This window comes from Dermochelys coriacea, chromosome 2 (genome assembly GCF_009764565.3).
Source record: "Dermochelys coriacea isolate rDerCor1 chromosome 2, rDerCor1.pri.v4, whole genome shotgun sequence".
NCBI lineage: Eukaryota > Metazoa > Chordata > Testudines > Dermochelyidae > Dermochelys > Dermochelys coriacea.
In genome coordinates this window covers 181,007,302-181,028,400 of record NC_050069.1, presented here as the reverse complement: position 1 = coordinate 181,028,400, position 21,099 = coordinate 181,007,302, and the positions used below count along the sequence as shown (strand labels likewise).

General features: G+C 41.9%; 1 long non-coding RNA gene across 1 annotated transcript in view; it reads right to left on the bottom strand.

Moving 5' to 3' along the window:
* LOC119852178 overlaps window positions 1–19,351 on the bottom strand; it is a 34,677-nt gene extending 15,326 nt beyond the window's left edge. Inside the window, exon 1 of the long non-coding RNA XR_005291546.2 lies at window positions 19,212–19,351. This is a non-coding gene — a long non-coding RNA (uncharacterized LOC119852178). The remainder of the gene's footprint in view (window positions 1–19,211) is intronic.
* Between the last annotated feature and the right edge of the window lie 1,748 nt (window positions 19,352–21,099).

Genomic DNA, 21,099 nt, shown 5'->3' with positions numbered 1-21,099 from the left:
GGTGGAGAAGAGGTGAGGCCGGGGTGGGGATTTGGGGAAGGGGTGGGAAGAGGCAGGGCAGGGCCTCATGGGAGGGGTGGAGTGGGGGTGAGGAGCTTTAACTGAAGTAATTCTGAAAGTAAATGCCTGTTTTGTCATTTGAGTAAGGTGCATTACTGAGTGTTTGTATTTTATTAAAACCTCTCTTCGCATTACAGTTTAAAAAGTTAGTACCTTGACTTTTAATAGCATACTATATTATTCTTCATTTTTGACTATACTTTTGTATCGCTGTATGAAAAGGTTTCAGTGATGTGGCCCTCAGACCAATGTACTAGTCCTCATGTGGCCCTCATGGTGATTTGAGTTAGAGATTCCTGGGCTCCATTCCATTATAACGGTGCCCACCTTGTTTAAACCTGTTTCTCTTTTTTCCACTACAATAATCCTGTGTGTTTAAAAGTCATATTTTAGCCAAGATTCTCAAAGCACTTTGAGCCTGAATCCCATTTACACAACTCTGGCATTAGAATGGCCATAAATTACACTTGCATTCACTTTAATGCCTCTTTACAGTGTCAGAGAAGTAAACACAGGCCTTAAGTAAATGAGAATCCATCTCATAGTGGACAATTTATTATTCTTCACAGTATCTCTGTGAATCAGATAAGTTATTCTAAGACCCATTTTACATACTGGTGCATAAACTGAGATGGAGCTAGCATTTTATTCTCTGCTCAGTCACTTCAGCAAGGAGTCTGTTCTCGCAGTCCCCTGTTCTAACCAGTGGACAGCACTTCCTGTACTGCATATGGAGTGCACCCAGAAAGGGAGTTTTTAAATTATTAGCTAAAGGAATATATGGGGATTGTAACCCCCACAAATTTTCCTTTCACCTTCAATACAGAGGGCAACATGGATGCAGCTTTGGGCCTTATGATTGGACTCATTTTATATGGATCACACTGAGTGGCTAGTAACCAAATTATATTCATCTACCACTTTATAGCCTTGTGGGTGAAAATGGGAGCAAAAATTTGGCCCAAGAACCCTAAAAAGGAAGGAAGATCTTGTGGCTGAACCACTGAGCTGAGACTCAGAACTTCTGATTTCAAATTCCTGCTTTGCCACAGACATCCTATGTGACTGCAGACAAGTCACCCATTCTCTAAAATGGGAATATTAATACTTTCACCTCCCTGGGGATGGGGTGGTGAGAATCAATCACTTTCTGTAGAGTCATATGGGCCATAGAACTACAAAGAACTCATTCAGCAGATCATCACTCCAGCCACATAGTACATTGTTTTCAGACCCGTGACTGACGGGGATGTAATTCCAGATGACCCTCAGATTCTAACAAAGCAAGGGTGCTTCCTTAACTATGACCTAACAAACCAAGGGGAAGGCTTACAATTAATGGATGGCTTTGTGGACAAGGGAGATGTTTTCCCCAAATGATTTTGACTTTTCTATCTCCACTTTTGTTGGCAGTCTGTGTGGCTACCCAGAAGGGGAAAATATGCTGTGGGAGGCCATTACATTCACCTACGCTGTCTGGGAAGATTAGGAAAACCCTGAACGCTCTGTTTACTGACCACCAGGGGTGGTTGGCTCACTATTGTGACAGCTGACCTGCCTGTCCAGTACTGCTCCCCAAGGTATTTCTATGAATTTGATCACCACCACCACAGTAAAGCAGAACATATACATGTTTAGAGCTTTGCTGTGGCCCACATCACCACAGTACCTTGGCATCTCAAATGTTAATAAATTAATTCCCTACATCTTTTATATAAATATATAGAAAATAATTGGCTGAGCAAAGTAAGGTCTTACACTCAGCTTGGTGGAATTTCTCCGTCTGGAGCATCATAACGAGTTGGGAAGAGAATGACTAACAATGCTTTGGCGGACACTCCGAGCCCCTGGCATGGGAGGGTGGGTGTAGGGAGTACCTGAAATAGAGAGGGATGAGAGGGTGGCATGACACAAATTGTGGAGAGCACTGGAGGAATGCAAAGAGCCCCTAGCATGTGCAATGAGCTCACGCTACTGAAGCAATTCAATGCGTGTCCCTCTAATAGTCAGGGATCAACTGGAGTATATCAAATCATGTTAGGAAACCCTTTAAAAATAAAAATAAAAAAAACCCACTATCATTCAGCCCACACAAGAGCATCTTTGCAAGCAACCAGCCACTTCTGAGTTCAGGAAGCTGTACAGTGACAGAATTAGTTTTGTGTTTGAATAGTTGACTGCCACAGTTTACATCAGCAGCGTTCCACCCAGCTCCATCAACCCAGTGTATTTTTAGCTCTCTCATGCAGAGAGGTCTTTATACAAGGCACAAAAGCAAATGCACATCTTTTATTATGATTACTAGGCTATGCAATCTAGCATGCCTCCTCCCATTTTGGAAGCCTTAGACAAGCTTTCTGTACCAGGACATGAATCATATTGTGTGAACAGGAAACTGAGCACTGGCTCAGAAGATTCCTGGCTCCTCTGGAAGAGCTGAGCGTGGGGATCAGGGTCAAGGTTGGTGACAAGGTGTAATATTTCCATCAGTGGGAAAAGAGCGAGTGCCAGATCCTCCGTGTGCATAAGTATTTTCGTTCAGTTGACATCAACGGAGCTATGGAATTTTACACCAGCTGAGGATCTAGTCCAGAGTGTTAAATAACTGACTGGATTCTGATGCATCAAGATCCTGATGGAATGACAGAAGCCAGGACAAGAAGATTTAAATTAGGCTCCCCCCCACATCTTAAATAAAAATAAATCTGAATTTAGTTAACAGACATTAGAACATAATACTTCACTCTGAACAAGATGCTGCACAATGGATTATTTATTAGCCACTAAATTGGCATGAAAGCACCAGTTGCACATTCCGTGTATTATTGGCTCGTGTAGCTTCACTCAGAATAATGATTGCAATCTTGGGTATACAGCCCTTTGACTTGTAGTCAGAGGGGTTGTCAGCATTCCACCGTCACCACATTTCTCTTTCTTGCTCAAGAGCTGTACCCGACACATGCCCCAAATTGGAGCTCTCTGGCTTCCCAGAAAGAAGTTCTACCAAGTCCAAGCGGTTTCACCTTGTGCAGACAGAAAACTGCAGTTTGACCTCTCAAATGTTGCCGACTCATAATTCCACATTGACAGCTGTGCTTGGATTATCAGGAAGAAGTTACTGACAGTTTTCTCATTCTTATGCCTGTGACAAGGTTTTATAATTCCACTTTGAAGACTGCTCTTCATTTTACTGCACACTGGGACCCAAGAATACCCTTCCCTCAACATCCCAGTTTGGGGCTGATCCTCACAAAACCTAATGTGGACAGGGACAAGTTCCACTAGCAAAATTCAGATGGTGGGACCCTAGTAGTAGAAAGCCCTTCTGGAGAGAGAATGTGCTGAAGCACAACCCTTGCCCCACTGGAGAGGGGGCCCATGAAGAGGTCTGGATCACAAGAGGTCTGGACCAGCCAGAGATAGAGGCAACATGGCAGCTAGGAGACCTAACATCTCTTGGGCAGCCTTGACTGGTGGGGCTTTTATGGAGCCCTCTCTGGAATTTAAAGCTGTTTTCCCCTGGAGGGATTTACCAGGGGTATTACTATGTATTCAAATTGCACTCGCTAGGTTAACAGCTGTGAAATAAACTTGCAAAGCTCTATATCGCATCTTCAAATCATTGCATGGGTAGCCCTATGGAAAAAGGGTAAGTTCCCATTTGGGAGAGACTCAGTATTTCTAAGGTGTGGATTGCACAACCTGCATCCAGTGAAGCCTCTAGTCCAGCATACCCAGTTTGGTAACTAATTCAACATTGCTGGGGATCCTGCTGTGCATATTTCCCTACAAAAAATTCATGCGTCTCTCCAGACAGACTAGAGAGATTCAGGACAATGGGCTAGAACTAAAGAGGACGTCAGAAATGGGCATAAACATGACATGGGCTATTTTAAAAGGTGAGGTGGAAAGAAAGCAAAAAAATTGTTCCCAACGTGCTATTTCTGGTGCTTTTTAAAACCCAGAGAGGACATGGCCTGCTTTTGTGAGCAAGAGGAAGAAGAGAATTTGTGGTGTTGACTTAGGAACCTTTAGGAGTCACATGAATAAAACCTAAACATTAAGCTGCAAGTCCTGTGGTGCACCAGTATACCACTCTTTGTGCCACAACTAACAGCAGCTGTAAGCCTCTCCTATCCATCTTCCACACTCCCATGCTCTCTTGATATTCCTTTGCCAGGACTGAATCCTACAGCTGACAGAATGTGGCCCCTGCTTGCTGGTTTTCCTCTGGTTGATGCAGGGAGTACTGAGGTAGTAGCTGCAGAGAATGGAACTAGTGGCATGTATCACAGTACATTGCATTTTTTTTTCAAGACCTACAGCAAACAGTGCTGTATAGTCTTATAATGCATTAAACTGTTAGGATAGTTGCCCTTGGTCCAAAACCAAGTCAATGGTTGATGCTCTAATTTGATGGTAAACTGGATGCTTAGCTACTGGCCAGAGGCTTTTTAAGCATTTGTACATGTTAGGTTTTGTTCAGCAGAAGTTGGCACATGACTAGCATAATCCTTCAACAAGGTCTTGATTGTTCCAGTGTTGAGCAAGCACCATCCAAGCCAGCAAAGCTACTCCCCTGAACAGTGGCAGTTGGAGCAGGGGAGTGTAAATATAATGGAGTAGAGCAAGAAGGCATCTTGCCACATCTGAAATGCCTGGTGACATTCTTCTTCCGCAGGAAGACTTCCTTCATGGCAGGAGGCTGTTTTCCTATAAGGGCCCACTATGTGCCCTTATAAAGAGCCCAAAGTGGTGAATTAACAGCAGTATAAGGTATGTCAAATCATCACACACTGGACTGGAACAAGAGACCTCCTGAGCTGCACCGTGAGGATCTGGACAGATACCTGCATTAATACTGGGTTTAGCAAGCTCCCCTTTCTGAAGTCCCTGTTTCAGGCCAGCACATGGCTCTCCCCCTAGCACCTACATCATCATATGTTGTAGAGTCACAGGTCCAAGAACCCACTGGTCCATCACTAGGGGTCATCCCCTATATTAACAACAATACATAGCTCTTATGTCACTTTGTATTAGTGGATCTTAAAGCACTTTACAAAAAGGAGAGAAGTACCATTATTCCCATTTTACATATGCGGAAAACTGAGGCACAGAGAAATGCCAACTTGGCCAAAGTCACCCAGCAAGCCAGGGACAGAGCCCAGAAGAAAAGCTAGGTATTCTGAATCCCAGTCCACTGCTCGGCAATGCTGTTGTCTCCATTGACTTCTGCTGCTCTAGCATTGCAAAAAGAACAAATGTAGCCCTCATCTTTAATAGTCATAGAAGACCACTGTGATCATCTAGTCTGACCTCCTGTGTAACACAGGCCATAAGACTTCCCTGAATTAATTCCTATTTGAACTAGAGAAAAATAAATGGAGTAAAATAATCAGTATTTTGAGGTCTTATTCAACAATATCTATCAAGATTTGTTAGCAATACAGCTTATTCTTTACAGAACTGATGTGTCTTAAAATGGTCACTACTGCTATTTTAATATGTTTTCTTTTCATCCATTCCACCCCAAAGTGCCTGCCTCTCTCAGTATGAGAAATCTCGAGGGCCTTTGTGATTGTCTGGGAATGAAGATGAAATAAATACTAAGGCTTAGATTTTCAAACATGGGCAGCCAATTTGAGATAGCTTAAAAGGAGCCTGATTTTCGGAAGGCAGATGGATGCTCAGCACTTTCTGAATATCAGACCCCTTAAGGTATCTCAAATTGGGCACCCAAAATTGAGTCACTCAAAATCATGTCACTTTTGAAAATGCAGGCCGAGCTGCGTATACACAAATAGCCTCAAAAAGCCAATGACATTTGTGACTTGCCCAGTGACCCATTCAGACAATTCCTGAGTGGGCTCTAGATGGGCATCTTTTCTAGATAGGCAGATACAATTTAATCAGTTCAAACCGGTCTCTCAGCTGGAAGTGGTTCTTTTCTATTTCCACAATTTGCTGGGTTCTCTCTTGCCAAAAGCAATGACAATGCAATTAAGGCTGTTTTTGGCTGTGTGCAGATCCTTGCAAGGTTCTTAGTATACTTGTGCCTGATGAGATACTTCTCATGCCAACATCCTGTTTATCTTGTTCTTAATTTGTGGGGATGCATTTCTCAAGATCTTCTTACTCTCTCAGAAATAAGTTGTCCAAGTTCTCCCTCCCCAATTGCCAGAGAGATTCCTTCTTTTTGAATTCACTCTGGAATGCTGGCATACGATATCTGGGCTGTATAATTTGAGGCCCTTTGCGTCTAGCCCACCTTGACACTTTATAATTGTGTAAACATAACTGTCCATTTGTCCCATATGCATTCCAATTCCCAATCCCATTTCTGTTTATATTTTCCCAGGATGCTTCTCTTTGACATTGACTTGCCTACATCTGTATTACCTGATCAAACCATTGTAGTTCAACTGAAATGCACTGGATACCTAAAAGGCTTTGCCATCACACGCGATTTTTAAATCAAGATTGTATTTGTTGGGTTTTTTAAAATATGCTCTAGTTCAAAAAATTATTCTGGGGAATTGCTATGGCCTCTGTTATACAGGAGGGCAGAGAGGGTGATCTCTTCTGGACTTAGAATCGATGAAAGATGCTCAGCCCTGCAAGCAATCAGCCAGTAATGGGGAGAAGCAGCAGCACAGAGAACAAGAGGAATAAATGCCATAAGGTTGGAGGTGCTGTTAATGGGGCTTTGTACTGAGAAGATGAAAAAGAGAAATGGCTGGAGGGAATGGCTGAAGAGAAAGGCATGGAGTAGAGATCCTGGTGGATGCAAGGAGAGAGCTAGAAGATGCCTGGGGTCACATTAAAGGTGAGGACACATGCTTTTAAAATAAATATAATGCAAATGTAAGATTAAAAATCATTAGCAAAATGTGTGTGTAGAGTCCCAGATAAATGTACTGCAATAAGTTTGTGGTCACCTACATGGGATTTCTCTAGTTGTCACTGAGCTGGACCCATGGACCTTTGGAACTTCACAGCAACAAAGGAGCTAGAACTCAGATCCTCCTGCTCCAGAAAATCAAGCCTCTAACAGAGGCTTAAAAGAGAATCTCCTTCTGTTATAGCAGTATGGAGCCTAAGACATACACAAGAGCAGTTCTGATTACATCCAGTAGAGGGCAGAGATTAATATACACACACACAAATGATCATGACAACATTTTTTAACATGTGGATCTGAGTTGTGGATGGATGGCAGTCGACAATATCTAAAACAGTTTGTAGAATCTAGCAACCTCAGCTTCATTTTAGATGAAGTGATGCTGTCACCTGTAGGTGGGGCGAGGATACAGAAAAACAGAATTGGACTCTGTGTGTGTATTTCTGTCATCATAAATAACCCGTATCACTGGTTTACTGAGCCTGTGTAGTCGCTGTAGCAATGAGGCATCAAACTCAAGTCATGGCAACTAGGGTTATGGAGAAAATGGTGCTGCCTTATTTTCAAAGGCCCTGCTTCAGTGAAGGTGAGAGTCACCTGGATACAGGTCCTGGCTTGGGTCAGGTCAGAGACAGCCCATTTGCCTATGCTCAGACAGTTGGGGCTTTCTTGTGCAGTTTAGTGGGTAGAGCACCAGTGTGGCTGAATTTCATTCTTCCAGTGTCTTTTCAAGTCTGAGCACAAACTTGATTTTGTTTCTTTAAATCAAGAGGACAGACTTGTGTTCTTTATCCACAGGCAACATACTGTGTAGATCCAGTTCAGACTTTTCCCCACACTGCACCTTTATGACTGGGTCTGATCTGGATGACTAGGGAACATACAGAATTTAGGCATCAATCCAAGAGGTCCCCAGGAATTCAAGTTCTCACCTGCCCATATAGGGAAGAGGAAAAAAGATCCCATCCACTGGAGCATGAACATCATTCCATGCAAAACTCCCCCTTCCCAAATGTTTAAAAAGTTTACATCTATCATTGCTGGATGTACCATGAATCCACTAGGGAGCAATACTATTTCAAATATTTTCACGGCCCTCTTAAAACCTCCTTTCTTCTGCTGTGGCCAGAAGAAGTGAGCTTACCACTTAAGAGGGTGAGATTTTCAAAAGCGCTAGGGTTGGCCTAACTCTGCTTCCACTAAGACAATTGTGGAACTCCCATCAATTTCAGCGACAGCAGAGCTAGGCCCACTCTGAGCGTTTTTGAAAGTTCCACTCTAACAACAACAAAAAACCTGCTGCTCACCATTTTCTCTGGTCTGGTCTACACTACAGAGCAAGCTTAACGCAAGGCAGCTTACGTTGACCTAGCTGTGGATGCATCTACACTTAAATTTCACTCCTGGTGATGTAACTGCCCCACTACACTGATTTAATTACGCCACCTCCACAAGTGACAGAGTCAATGTCAATGTAATTAGTTCAATGCAGTGTCAGCATAGACACTATGTTGCTTACCTCAACTGTCATTGGCTTTCAGGAGCTGTCCCACAATGTCCCACACTGACAGTACAATCACCAGGAGCACTTCTATTGAGGATGTGCACCGACACAAGGAGTAAAGTGTAGACATGCACAAGTGGTGTAATTACTGCAGCACCTGTATGCCAATATAAGTTAAGTAGATTTACTTTTGTAGTGTAGACATGGCTTCTGTGTTTGTCTTTTAGGCTCAGATCTTGGGCCTAATGCTGTATATAAAACAACTCACATACAAGTCTTTGAAAAATCCGATTCTAACATTCTAAGCTTTGGGGCACAGAGTGTCTGTATGTTTGTATTCTCTACAGGACCAAGCACTTTGATGGTGTGAATGATAAGAATAAATGGTGGCATGTATAGCCAAACTTGAACTTAACTATCCAAACCGCTGGTCTATACATCAGGCTAGTAGTTTCATGACACAAGGCCATCTGTGATATTTCCAGACTTTCGTGCTTTCAGATGGGTCAGAGTTACTCTGAAAACAGCTTTCCTTGTGGAACTTCTATGGCTGGCCAAAAGAGAGAAAATACAGAAGCCAGCAAAAATTGGGGGGGTAGAAAACAACTTACTCTGCTTATTTGAAGCTTAAAGAAAGCTTTGGTCCCCATTTCAGATTTGAATGAAAGATTGCATTGGTCCTTATTTGACTGAAATGTTAACGTATTCTGTTAAAGCTCATCTGATATCATTATTTCCAGACTTGCTTTTTTGTTATTATACATTATTTGATCTACGGTAGCTTCTAGAGGCTCCAACCAGAGTGGCCTCCATTGTGCTAATTGCTCTACTCACATATACTGAAGCTGTCCCTGCCCCATAGAGATCACATCTTAGTCTGGTTGAGCATGATGTAGTAAAATGTCATTCTGTGGGCAAGTTAGTGACAGAAAGGCAGAGGAGGTGTCATTGGATTCATTTAAAAAACAAAAAAACAAATCTACAGAATCGTAATTTCACCCTCTGTGGCATGGGAGGGGGGATTTGCTCCTCTGCTCCCAGCACCAGGTCCTCTTGTTACGGGGAATTTTGATAATACGATGTTACAATCTTAGTTTAGAACAAGACACACGGATGAAACACACAAGCGAGTGAAAGGGAGGAAAGAGGGGATGGAGTAACAGTAATACAGCCATGAGGTGATCTTCGCGCTCCTGGCTTGGCATGGCCTGCACGTGTCACACTGCTAAGAAGAGCTAACATCAACGACAGCACTGTAGGGTTGGCTGGGTGACAGCAATGTGAATGCAAAATGGTACCAACATTACCAGGCGATCAGTGTCAGAAACATGGCGGGAGGTCAGGGGCGGAAGAGAGCTCTCCACTGGATGGAAGGGATCCTTAAGTGTCCCAGTATATCTCTGGTGCAGGGAAGGAGTGTGAGTGGCAAGTGGAATGGGGCAATTTCATTTCTCACAGGTAAGTGCCAACCTCTTCTTTAGTTTCTCCACATTTCCAACCCTAAGCATTTGGAATCATCAGGCAGGCCCCAAAAATCATGATTAAAGAATCATAGGACTGGAAAGGACCTTGAGAGGTCAACTAATCCAGGCCCCTGGACTTATGGCAGGACTAAAATATTATCTAGACCATTCCTGACAGGTATTTGTCTAACCTGCTCTTAATCTCCAATGATGGAGATTCCTCAATCTTCCTAGGCAATTTATTCCACGGCTTAACCACCCTGACAGTTAGGAAGGTTTTCCTAATGTCCAACCTAAACCTCCCTTGCTGCAATTTAAACCCATTGCTTCTTGTCCTTTCCTCAGAGGTTAAGAAGAATAATTAGTCTCCCTCCTCCTTTAACAATCTTTTATGTACTTGAAAACTGTTATCATGCCCCCTCACTTTTCTATACTAAACAAACCCAATTCTTTCAATCTTCCCTCACAGGTCATGTTTAGACCTTTAATCATTTTTGTTGCTCTTCTCTGGACTTTCTCCAATTTTTCCACATCCTTCCTGAAATGTGGTGCCCAGAACTGGACACGATACTCCAGTTGAGGCCTAATCAGCACAGAGTAGAACAGAAGAATTACCGGTACTTCTCGTGTCTTGCTTACACCACTCCTGCTAATACATTGCAAAACAACATTTGCTTCCCCTCTCTCTGCCCACCCCACAGTGTTACACTATTCACTCATATTTAGCTTGTGGTCCACTATGACCCCCAGATCCCTTTCCACAGTATTCTTTCCTAGGCAGTTGTTTCCCATTTTGTATGTGTGCCACTGATCGTTCCTTCCTAAGTGGAATACTTCACATTTGTCCTCATTGAATTTCATCCTATTTACTTCAGATCATTTCTCCAGTTTATCCAAATCATGTTGAATTTTAATCCTATCCTCCAAAGCACTTGCAACCCCTCCCTGCTTGGTATTATCCACAAACTTTATAAGAGTGTTGTGTCTCTATGCCATTATCGAAATCATTGATGAAGATATTGAACGGAACCAGACCTGATCCCTGAGGGACCCCACTCATTATGACTTTCCAGCATGATAGAACAGAAATATATGTTGCATTCCTTTTATTTATATTCTAGCTTTTGAGCCTTTGGAGGTACACTTGGGTGCTGTTTTCAAAGCTTTTCTTTGCAAACATGAGGACTAGAAACTTACTTCTATTTTTAAGTGAGGGCTGAGATTCTCATAGGAGCAGGGGCTATAAGAAAAAACACAAACTATCAGGAGACTCATAAAAATTGAGAGAGTTGGTAACACTGGTTTCAGTTCATGTGGGTTTTGTTTGCACCTGTGCTCCAAGTTTAGAACTCCAAAAAGCTCAAAGCAAACCTCCTCAGAAACTGACTATAACATCAGGTGAAATGTGAAACCCCAGTGGAAAGCCATACATTTGGCCAGAGTTCACTTTGAACTTGGGCACTGGAAAGGGGACCTGCTTACCTTTGTTTGTAACTATCCCTGAGACTGGGTGAATCTTGGATGGTTTGGGGGTGGGAATGAACCTTTCTCTTCTCTAAATAAAAACTAGAGAGACGAATGGGGAGAAAACAAAAGAGCAGAGAGTCAAGAAAGGGGTAAAAGGACACAAGTGTCCAGTGTCCCATAATCCCAGATACCCTGTGACTCTGGCTTTGTGCCTCTGGCGTTTGGTTTCTAAACAGTAAGTACAGCCCTGTCTCCTCCTCTTCCACTTTCATTACTAGCACCTGTGGATTCAGCAAAAAGCTTTCAGCAAAGTCCAAATGAGCTTGTTGACCTGCCTTGCTACTTGGAGCATCTGAATGATTCTGACTAGCCTGCCTCAACCTTGCAGCAAAAGCTCAGCCCAGGACAGACCAGCATGAATTTTCCCTCGCCCTGGCAGTTTAAAGCCTTAGGACAAAAGTAAAAAAATAAATAAATGTGTCCAAACGTTAAGAAATACCAGCATTTTGGAGCAGAAGTTTTATTGCTGGGGCAGTGCAGGCCAAGCCTGAGAGAGCACACTACAAATATCAATATCCATTTAGAAAAAGGGATCAAGGGTCAAAATCATTCCATCAGCGAAAGCTCTGGAGCGTCACCTGGGCAAGACTTCCCCGTCTCCACACCTTTTTGCTGTATTACACCAAGAGCTAAAGTGTGCAGGGCTGGACATGAATGACAATTTAATGGAGGCCGCCAGCTACAGCATGAACTTTACCTCTGTCCATTGGGGCAAATGCTATATTCATTTCCCTTCTGATCTTTATAAATGCGTTTGGCTGTTTAGTTTTAGAGCTGGGTGAATACTAAAGAAAAATGTTTGACTTGTCATTTGGATTTGTAACTCAATGGGCTTTGACTGTTCACACCTGTTTTGTATTCACTGTCCACAACTATCTGCAGATGGGAATCATGGACCCCAGCTGTTACTGGGCTGCCCACAACAGACCTTTCAAACAAGATCCCCTCTAGTAGGGACTCTTTTCCATTTTGCCCCCTCTTTTGCCCAACTGCTAGAACCCCTCAACTCAACAGGAAACCAAAGGCATTCTGGGGAATTGCCAGAATGACTCTGATGTAGCCTCTAAGATGCGTTAGCTGCTTTAGAAATCAACTCTACTATTTGTGTGTGTGTGTGTGTGTGTGTGTGTGTGTGTGTGTACATATATATGTATGCAGTACATTTAACATACAGGATTGGGTTGCCAAAAAACCACTTGTTTGTATTTGCTGAGCTGAACTTACTGTCTTTCTTTTTTTAATATAATTTTCTAAGCATTTAGTTTAATCCTTGGCCCAAACACCCATGTTAAATACATGTTACGTTAGAATACTGTGTGCAATTCTGGTCTCCCATGTTTAAAAAGGATGAATTCAAACTGGAGCAGGTACAGAGAAGGGCTACTAGGATGATCCGAGGAATGGAAAACTTGTCTTATGAAAGGAGACTTAAGGAGCTTGGCTTGTTTAGCCTAACTAAAAGAAGGTTCAGGGGAGATATGATTGCTCTCTATAAATATATCAGAGGGATAAATACAGGAGAGGGAGAAGAATTATTTCAGCTCAGCACCAATGTGGACATAAGAACAAATGGGTATAAACTGGCCACCAGGAAGTTTAGACTTGAAATCAGATGAAGGTTTTTAACCATCAGAGGAGTGAAGTTTTGGAATAGCCTTCCAAGGGAAGCAGTGGGGGCAAAAGATCTATCTGGCTTTAAGATTCTACTCGATAAGTTTATGGAGGAGATGGTATGATGGGATAATGGGATTTTGATAAGTAATTGATCTTTAAATATTCAGGGTAAATAGGCCAACTCCCCTGAGATGGGATATTAGATGGATGGGATCTGAGTTACTATAGAAAATTCTTTCCTGGGTATCTGGCTGGTGAATCTTGCCCATATGCTCAGGGTTTAGCTGATTGCCATATTTGGGGTCAGGAAGGAATTTTCCTCCAGGGCAGATTGGAGAGGCCCTGGAGGTTTTTCGCCTTCCTCTGTAGTATGGGGCATGGTTGACTTGAGGGAGGCTTCTCTGCTCCTTGAAGTCTTTGAACCATGATTTAAGGACTTCAATAGCTCAGACATGGGTGAGGTTTTTCATAGGAGTGGGTGGGTGAGATTCTGTGGCCTGCGCTGTGCAGGAGGTCGGACTAGATGATCAGAATGGTCCCTTCTGACCTTAGTATCTATGAATCTAATTTTGGGAAATATTTTTGAGCAGTTAGGATGCTTGACGAATGACTGTTGCTTAAACCCAGAAAGAGCCTTTGAGATTTTTGTTTTGTTTCAGTGTGTAAAGAACGGACAACTGAGCTGTAGATGCCTGTCCAAACCCTCACTCATATAGGAGTTTAGGATTATTTAGATGCTGTCACAGGAGACAAATATAGTCATCTGAGTTTTAAATTCCCACCAGGCACATATCCTTATGGGATACCGAACAATGAAGTTTGAGGAGGTTGTATCTGGAAGAGCTGCCTCTTTTTCTGTACATGAAATAATTAGGGCATGAAAAGAATTTTTTTTGTTGATGATGATATAACTCAAGTACTAATTGAGACCTCAGTCCATTAAATGTGTGCATAAATCCATCCCTTTTTAGTAAGACACTTAAGCAGCTGGTTAACTCCAAGCACATATGTAGTCCTGTTGACTTCAGGTGGACTAGGGATATCCATAAAGTCAAGCATATGCTTAAGCACTTTGCTGGATCAGGGTCTAAATATATATAAGTGTAAGCTTATTGTTATTGTCAGAGACATGATGAAGTCCTCTAGGGACTCTGCTATTGTCATTGATTGTATGTGGAAGGCGCTCAGACATTCTGGGGCTGGCTGGCAGCATAAATAACTGACAGCTAGATAGGGGAAATGTTTATATTTAGAGCCAAATATAGCAAGTAAAAATCTAAAAGGAAGATGACAGTGTCATGTGAACTGTTCATCGAATAGCAATAGTGTAATACCAGAGGCTGCCAGTAAACTCTGCATGTTTATTTTCTAGAAGGATTATGTTTAACGGAAGGCTGTACAGCATAAAAGTGCAGAGGGACATACCCAAGAACACAAAGGTTAGCTGGAGTTTATCTGTATCAGTTATTTTTGGATGCTGTCAGTGTGCTAGATGTTGCATAGAACATGGAGCAGGCATGATTTTTGCCCTGAGGGTTTTACAGGCTCACTACTTATTCCAAGGGGTGGGGGAGGAAGAAAATGTAAAAAAAAAAAAAAAACCACACACACACACACACACACACACACGCGCGCGCAAACCTTTAGTAGCAACTTAACGTTAAGTTACTCCACATATGAGCAGCATCCAAAGCCAAATATCTTATTCAGCCATTACTACTAACTGTAATGGTAGTTTCTGTGATGCAGGCATCTAGGAAATGGATTGAGACTACCAATTCATTCCATGGCCACCAGCCAGCCATTGGAGAGGTAACTTTTAGTCATTAGCAATCTAGAATGGATTGAAACCAATCACCTACGAGTAGAGATGGACCCAATCTGCAAAGTTTGATTCTGGATCTGAACCCAAATGTACCCAAAAGTTCAGATCTGGGGTTTTGGGTTGGGTCCATTTGGATCCTATTATTCACCCCCCTAACTCATTCAGTTGCTCTTCTGTGCATTTCCTGATACAGGACGAGAAAATCTGAAACAAAACAAAGGCTTCACAAGAGTAATAAAGTTCTATTTGTGGGAGCTAATTAGATTTATGAGTGCATCTGTGCTAATTCCTTGTACGTGTGCCATCAGAAACAAATATGAGGGATTGAAAGTGCATCCTGTTTACACCAGCACCATGGTGTTGGAGAGAAACATGTTTAAACAAACTTGGAGGTCACATTTTAATCCTTCTCTGTTTAGAAAAACTAATTTTTTTATACCACCATAAAATAAATATTTTTCTTTCCTCAAGATTGAAGTCTCTTTCCCTTTAAACTATCAGCAAAACTCCAACTTATTTTTTTCTTTTCTTCGGCTACATGACTGCAGTCCCTTAAATTATGTTTAGAATGACAAATGTTTATAATATTTAACTCCATATTTTAACATTTTACAGTGTTCTAAAAGTTTGATTGCTAAAAAACCCCACTGTTTTGAAATGCCACAAGCACCTTTATAAAATTGACTGGCTTCTATTTGTACTAAAAGGAATTCCTTTAAAAATGGATGTTGAAGGGGGGGGAAAAAAAAAATCAAAAAGTTGCTAAGTGATTGATTAAAATATTGTAGAGGTGAACAAAGAATTTACATTGTAGTGGTGTTTTGTAACCTCACACTGTAAAAGGACTTTGCTTTTGTTTTTATCATGGACTGACAGCCATCACTCCCTAGTTAAGTTTGCAACTGAGTTTTCATTCTAAGCCTGACCTGGCTTCTCTCTAAAAGCCACAAAATACCTTAGAAACTTATCTGCCTCAAAACTGGTAGCTTACTCTTAGGGTCAAGGTAGAATTTTTTGGCTACATTTAAAATGAATTGGACAAGAGGTTTGTGACCCAGGGACCCCTTCAAGCCTATTGGTAGAAGACAATCTACAGGAAAGGAAACCTACAGCAAGGGGGTGTCCTGATTATGAATAAAGACAAAGGACTGGTCTAGTAGAGGGGTAGTCAATAGGTGGACCTTGGGCCAAATCCAGAACACAAGATCTGTTTATTATATTGTTACTATTTTATTTCTGTATTATTTTCTCTGGAGTCTGGACCTTAACTATACCTTGACCAAGAAATTTGGACTTTGACAAAAAAAAAAAAAATACTTGATTGTCCCCAGTCTAGCACATCTTGGAGTCCAAAGAGACATTCACTTACAAAGCAAACTGACAGCATGTATGTCTCATTAGAGAAGGATCACAGCCACCCTGGCTGTAAGGCGCTGCAAAGATTTTGGATGAGTAATACTCTACTGACCTGTGAGGCAATGCCCATGCAATTTTGAACACCTAGCAGCTGGTAGTTGCAGTAACACTAATAAATATACTATCTGCTTGTGCAGGGTTCACTTGTACAAACCTAGCATTTATTAATAGCACACAGCCTCTGTGGGTCACCCATGACAGTTATGTAAACCACTAAAAGAATTTGTCCATCCACTGCTTGAATGTTTCCTTGGGGAAATCTATTTCCAGTCAAAACATGTATTTGTTTTCAGTGGGTGTGTATTTCATAACATGGCCCACCATGCTTTTCTTAGCCAAGTATATCCCAGGTGTAGCAACATTTTGACTTGCTTATATAAATCTCCCCACTGTATTTTCCACCAAATGCATCCGATGAAGTGAGCTGTAGCTGACGAAAGCTTATGCTCAAATAAATTTGTTAGTCTCTAAGGTGCCACAAGTACTCCTTTTCTTTTTGCGAATACAGACTAACACGGCTGCTACTCTGAAACATTTTGACTGTAATGGATTTACATCAGGGATGAATTTGACCCACTATGTTTCTTCCATAACATTTCAGTACTATTTGAAGTGCTCCCAATCAGCTAGGAACCAAAAGTGCAGCAATATAAACTGCAAAAGGTATTGTTGATGTGCATGATTTTTCATCTCACCTGTGAGAATCAGAACTAACTGTTGAAGAGAATGGAGGTACACTAATGTAAATCAATGTTCAGGCCCATGATTTTAAGGAATCATAAGATTCTCTTGCTTCCCCCCCCATCCCCAGATTTAGAATCTGAGATTCTGTACACAAATCATGTCAATCATACAAGTCAGTTGGGGATACGAAAGATTGCAAAGGAGTAAGTACATCTATGAATCAGACCGAAAACTAGATTATACAGGGCCACATTTTCAGAACAGCCTGAAACTTATCTGTGGGTGCAAATCTGACTCCTAGTGTCTTTAACTAGCCATTTATGCGGGCAAATCAAAGGGAGGCCAGGCCTCAGTCCTTCTGAAAATCTGACCTATAATACCCAAATTAATTCTGTGTATATATAAGGGAGTGCAGGCTCACACATGCAGTCCCATGGGCTGGTGCCACAGTGTTTGCATCTGGATCCAAACTTCTCCAGGTGTGGAGTGTTTAGACCCTACCATATGGAATTATACCAGGCTATCAAATGAATTACTGTTGTCAGTGTCACTGAGTCCCAAGCATGCAGCTGGCCTAAGATACAGTATGCAAGCAAAGGCCTCCTACATTTAGAGTTTGTGCTGTTTCATCTCAATTTTAGAACAGAAGACCTGCAAGTCACAAGAATTGTCTTTTTCCTTTCCTCTAGTCTTCTCATCCCTTGTGCTATTTACATCTCTGGAGGTATACAACAGCCTGTCCTGATGAATGCAGTACCATAACCGGAGATTAGACATTCCCATCACTGCCTGCACAGCAGTGGTTCATGTGGAGTAAAAGTCTGTTTGAGGAGGAAGTATTATAATTATCATATTGTTATCCTACACTCTCCCCCCACTCTTCTGAATTTGTGGCAACAACTTTCTGAAATAAAGCTTCCCATGGGGCAGGTTCACTGCTGCTTTCTGTGCTGCAGGTAAATAGAGGACTGCAATCCCAGAGCTGTTGATCTAGAACAGGGGTGGGCAAACTACAGCCTGCAGACTGGATCTGGCCAATCAGGGCTTGGTTTTCTAAACACACAATATGCAGAGAAGTAGTCTGTGAAATAATTAATGAAGTCACAACACAGGACTCAACATTGGCTGGAGGGGAGACTCAGATCACTGCATAATTTGCCACAGTTCATGGGGCTGGGGCATGGATTGTTACAGTCCTAACTACCCTTGCAGGGAAGCAAGGTGGAGTAACGTCCCCACACCTCTATCACTGTTCAGATTTTGATTGTTACAGTGTAGAAAGATGGTGATATTCCTCTTCAACCTAACCCAGGTGACAGTAGACAGGAAGGGAATTGTGCCTCAGTCGTCTCTGAATTGTCATGTATCCCTTGTTCAGGGGTGTCTGAAAAGGCACAATCTAGCCCTCCGAGTGGATGTGCTGTCTGCACAAGAACCTTAAAAGGCCTAGGGATTAAGTCACAGCCAGACTATTGCAGATCATGACTAAGGAACATTGATGAAGCTGTGTGAGGAATAGCATCTGTTAGCACATCTGCCTCAAGCCAGTATCAGTCTCTCACTCTCACTTTAAAAAAAAAAAAATTGAATTGTAGAAAGCAAAGCAGTAGTTTAGGTGCTAGAGAGGAGTATCTGTTCCACACTCTTGCAAAACAGTACATGATTAGAACCCCCAGATAGGGGGACATTGGTCCCATTGATTTCATGGGGTTTATACAGGGTGGAATTTGGCTTGCACTCCTCACAAATACAAAAGCTACCCCAGTGCACAATAACTGAGCTATCTTCTTCCACCACGAAACATTCAGTGCGGGGAGCTTGTTTAAAAGCTGCATGATATCTATTTTCAGGGTGAAAAACTGGATTTTTCAAAAATGAATCTTCTATTTCAAAACCATTTCAGTTTTTTTGAAAGAAAAAAAAATCCACCACATCACTAAGCCAATCAATGACACTTAACAATTTGGGGCAGACAGGAGAGAGAAATTGAAGCCAGCAATAACAAAAAAAAAAAAAAAAAAAAAACAAACAAACAACTATTCCCTTATCCTCCTTCAGGAGGAGGCTTCAAACCACCTCTTCCCCCATATACATTGTGTGTGTGTGTGTATATATATATATATATATATATACACACATACATACATACATACATACACACTACTGAATTAAGCCTCATGATATCCCTCTGAGCTATACACAGAACATTGTACTTACTATGTCCTAGTGGCACAGCATGTTTCAGTGGTGGCCACCCAACAGGTACATAAAAGATCTTGGTTCCTAGCCTGGCTCTGTCACTGACTCACTATGGCCCTGGGCAAGTGATTAACCAGCTAAGTCCATTCTCTCCTCTGTAAAACCAGATCCCATGTAGCACTGGTAACAGGGTGGCTTGCCTATTAAGGGCTGGGGCTAACCACCCCTGAGTACAGAATGAGCCACAGCTGGGAGAGATTACAGTGATTGCCCTATGAAGAGCAGCTGTAGGCTACACTGAAGGGAAGAAGAATAAAGTTAAAATTGCCATGCTGTTGTACTTAGAGACTGTTAGGAGTGAGCAGGTTCTAGCTAAGATTGAGACTCTAGCCAGGTAGGGCTTGGGAGTAACCTGTGAAAGCAGGAAGACCTGGGAGGTGGAAGATAAATCTTGTTTTGGATTGTACTTTTTGGAGAGACTGGAAAACTTCATTTTGAATGTCTATTAATTTAATAAGACATAACTCAAGAAGGGATGGGGAAAAAGTGTTTTCTGAACTTGGGTCAAGAGGGGAAACTGAGGTAGGCTGCCTGGACTGTGACCTTAGGCCATGAGGGGTTACATGAGAGTTGGCTGGCCTTGCTACAGCACATATAAAGCATTTAACTTGTTCAAGGTGATTTAGAAGCACTGAAGGGCTATATTTGTGCCTATTATAATCCAAGCTGGTCAAAAATTTTCTGGTGGAGCATTTTTCTGCTGGAAAATGCTCTTTTGTCAAACCAAACCATTTTGCAGAAATGTGTCAATCTGTTTCTAAATGACTTCTTGTTTAGTTGTTAAAGCACATGCGTGGGAGCCAGGAGATACAGGTTCTGGTTTTGGCTCTGTTACACTGCTCCAAAGTTACGAAACATTGACTGAAACTTCCCTGACTGTAAAATAAGAGCTGGGAACTGGATTTTCTGTTTCATAGGAAATACCACTGTTTTTCTGTTGCAAAGGGAACAAAACAAAGTGTCTAAATTCCCATGAAATTACATTTAAAAACATTCAGATCACTAAAACATTTAATTTTGATAAAATTGGAAGATTTTGTTCTGATTTCAATTTTTAAAATATTTAGATAACAACAAACTGAAACCAAAAGTCATGTAGAAACAGAAAATGGAAATGTTCCATTTTGAAAAGGTCAAAATGTTCCAGTTCAGCTTTTTACAGAGCTGTCCATTCTGATGCTTTTTACTTATTAAAAAAGATTGTGTTGAGATGGACACATTCTGCCAAATGTTTTGCCTAACATAGCTATAGAGTTGCTACTGCGTCTTCCTGCTGGTCTGACCTATGATGAAGTGAAACTTGGGGTTGACCCCATTGCTAAACAGAGCATCAAGCCATTCACTTCACTGGACACTTGTGACTCGGGGTGGAAAGGAATGCAGAAAGACACAGGGAGGTGGTGTCTGGTTGTGCATCGGGTACATAACTGGAATGATGCACTGGCAAAAGGGCTTTCTCAACAGGGGTGCTGCTGCCACAGCATGAGGAGGAGAGCTCGACTAAAATTCCACTGAAAGAGAAAATAGCAACGTGGGGGCTTGTCACCATCAGTATTCACCATGCTGAGGGTGAAAAACAGCACTGCATGGTAATAAGCTGCTTTCTATCATTGCTTTTGCAAGTGTTCTGGAGAATGGCTTAGATGAAAACAAGAAAGGAACTGGAGATCTAATTTTACCTGCTTCTCTATAACAGTCTTATGAAACTGCTTCATCTCTGCCAGCTTTCTGTGCCTATAAATATGAGAAAAGGTCAGTGCAGCAGGTGGGAGCCCACAGGTATTTGCTATGAGTGTGATCCGGTTAGTCTATTATTGTTTACTGGCCTCTGTGTATGAGGATGGGA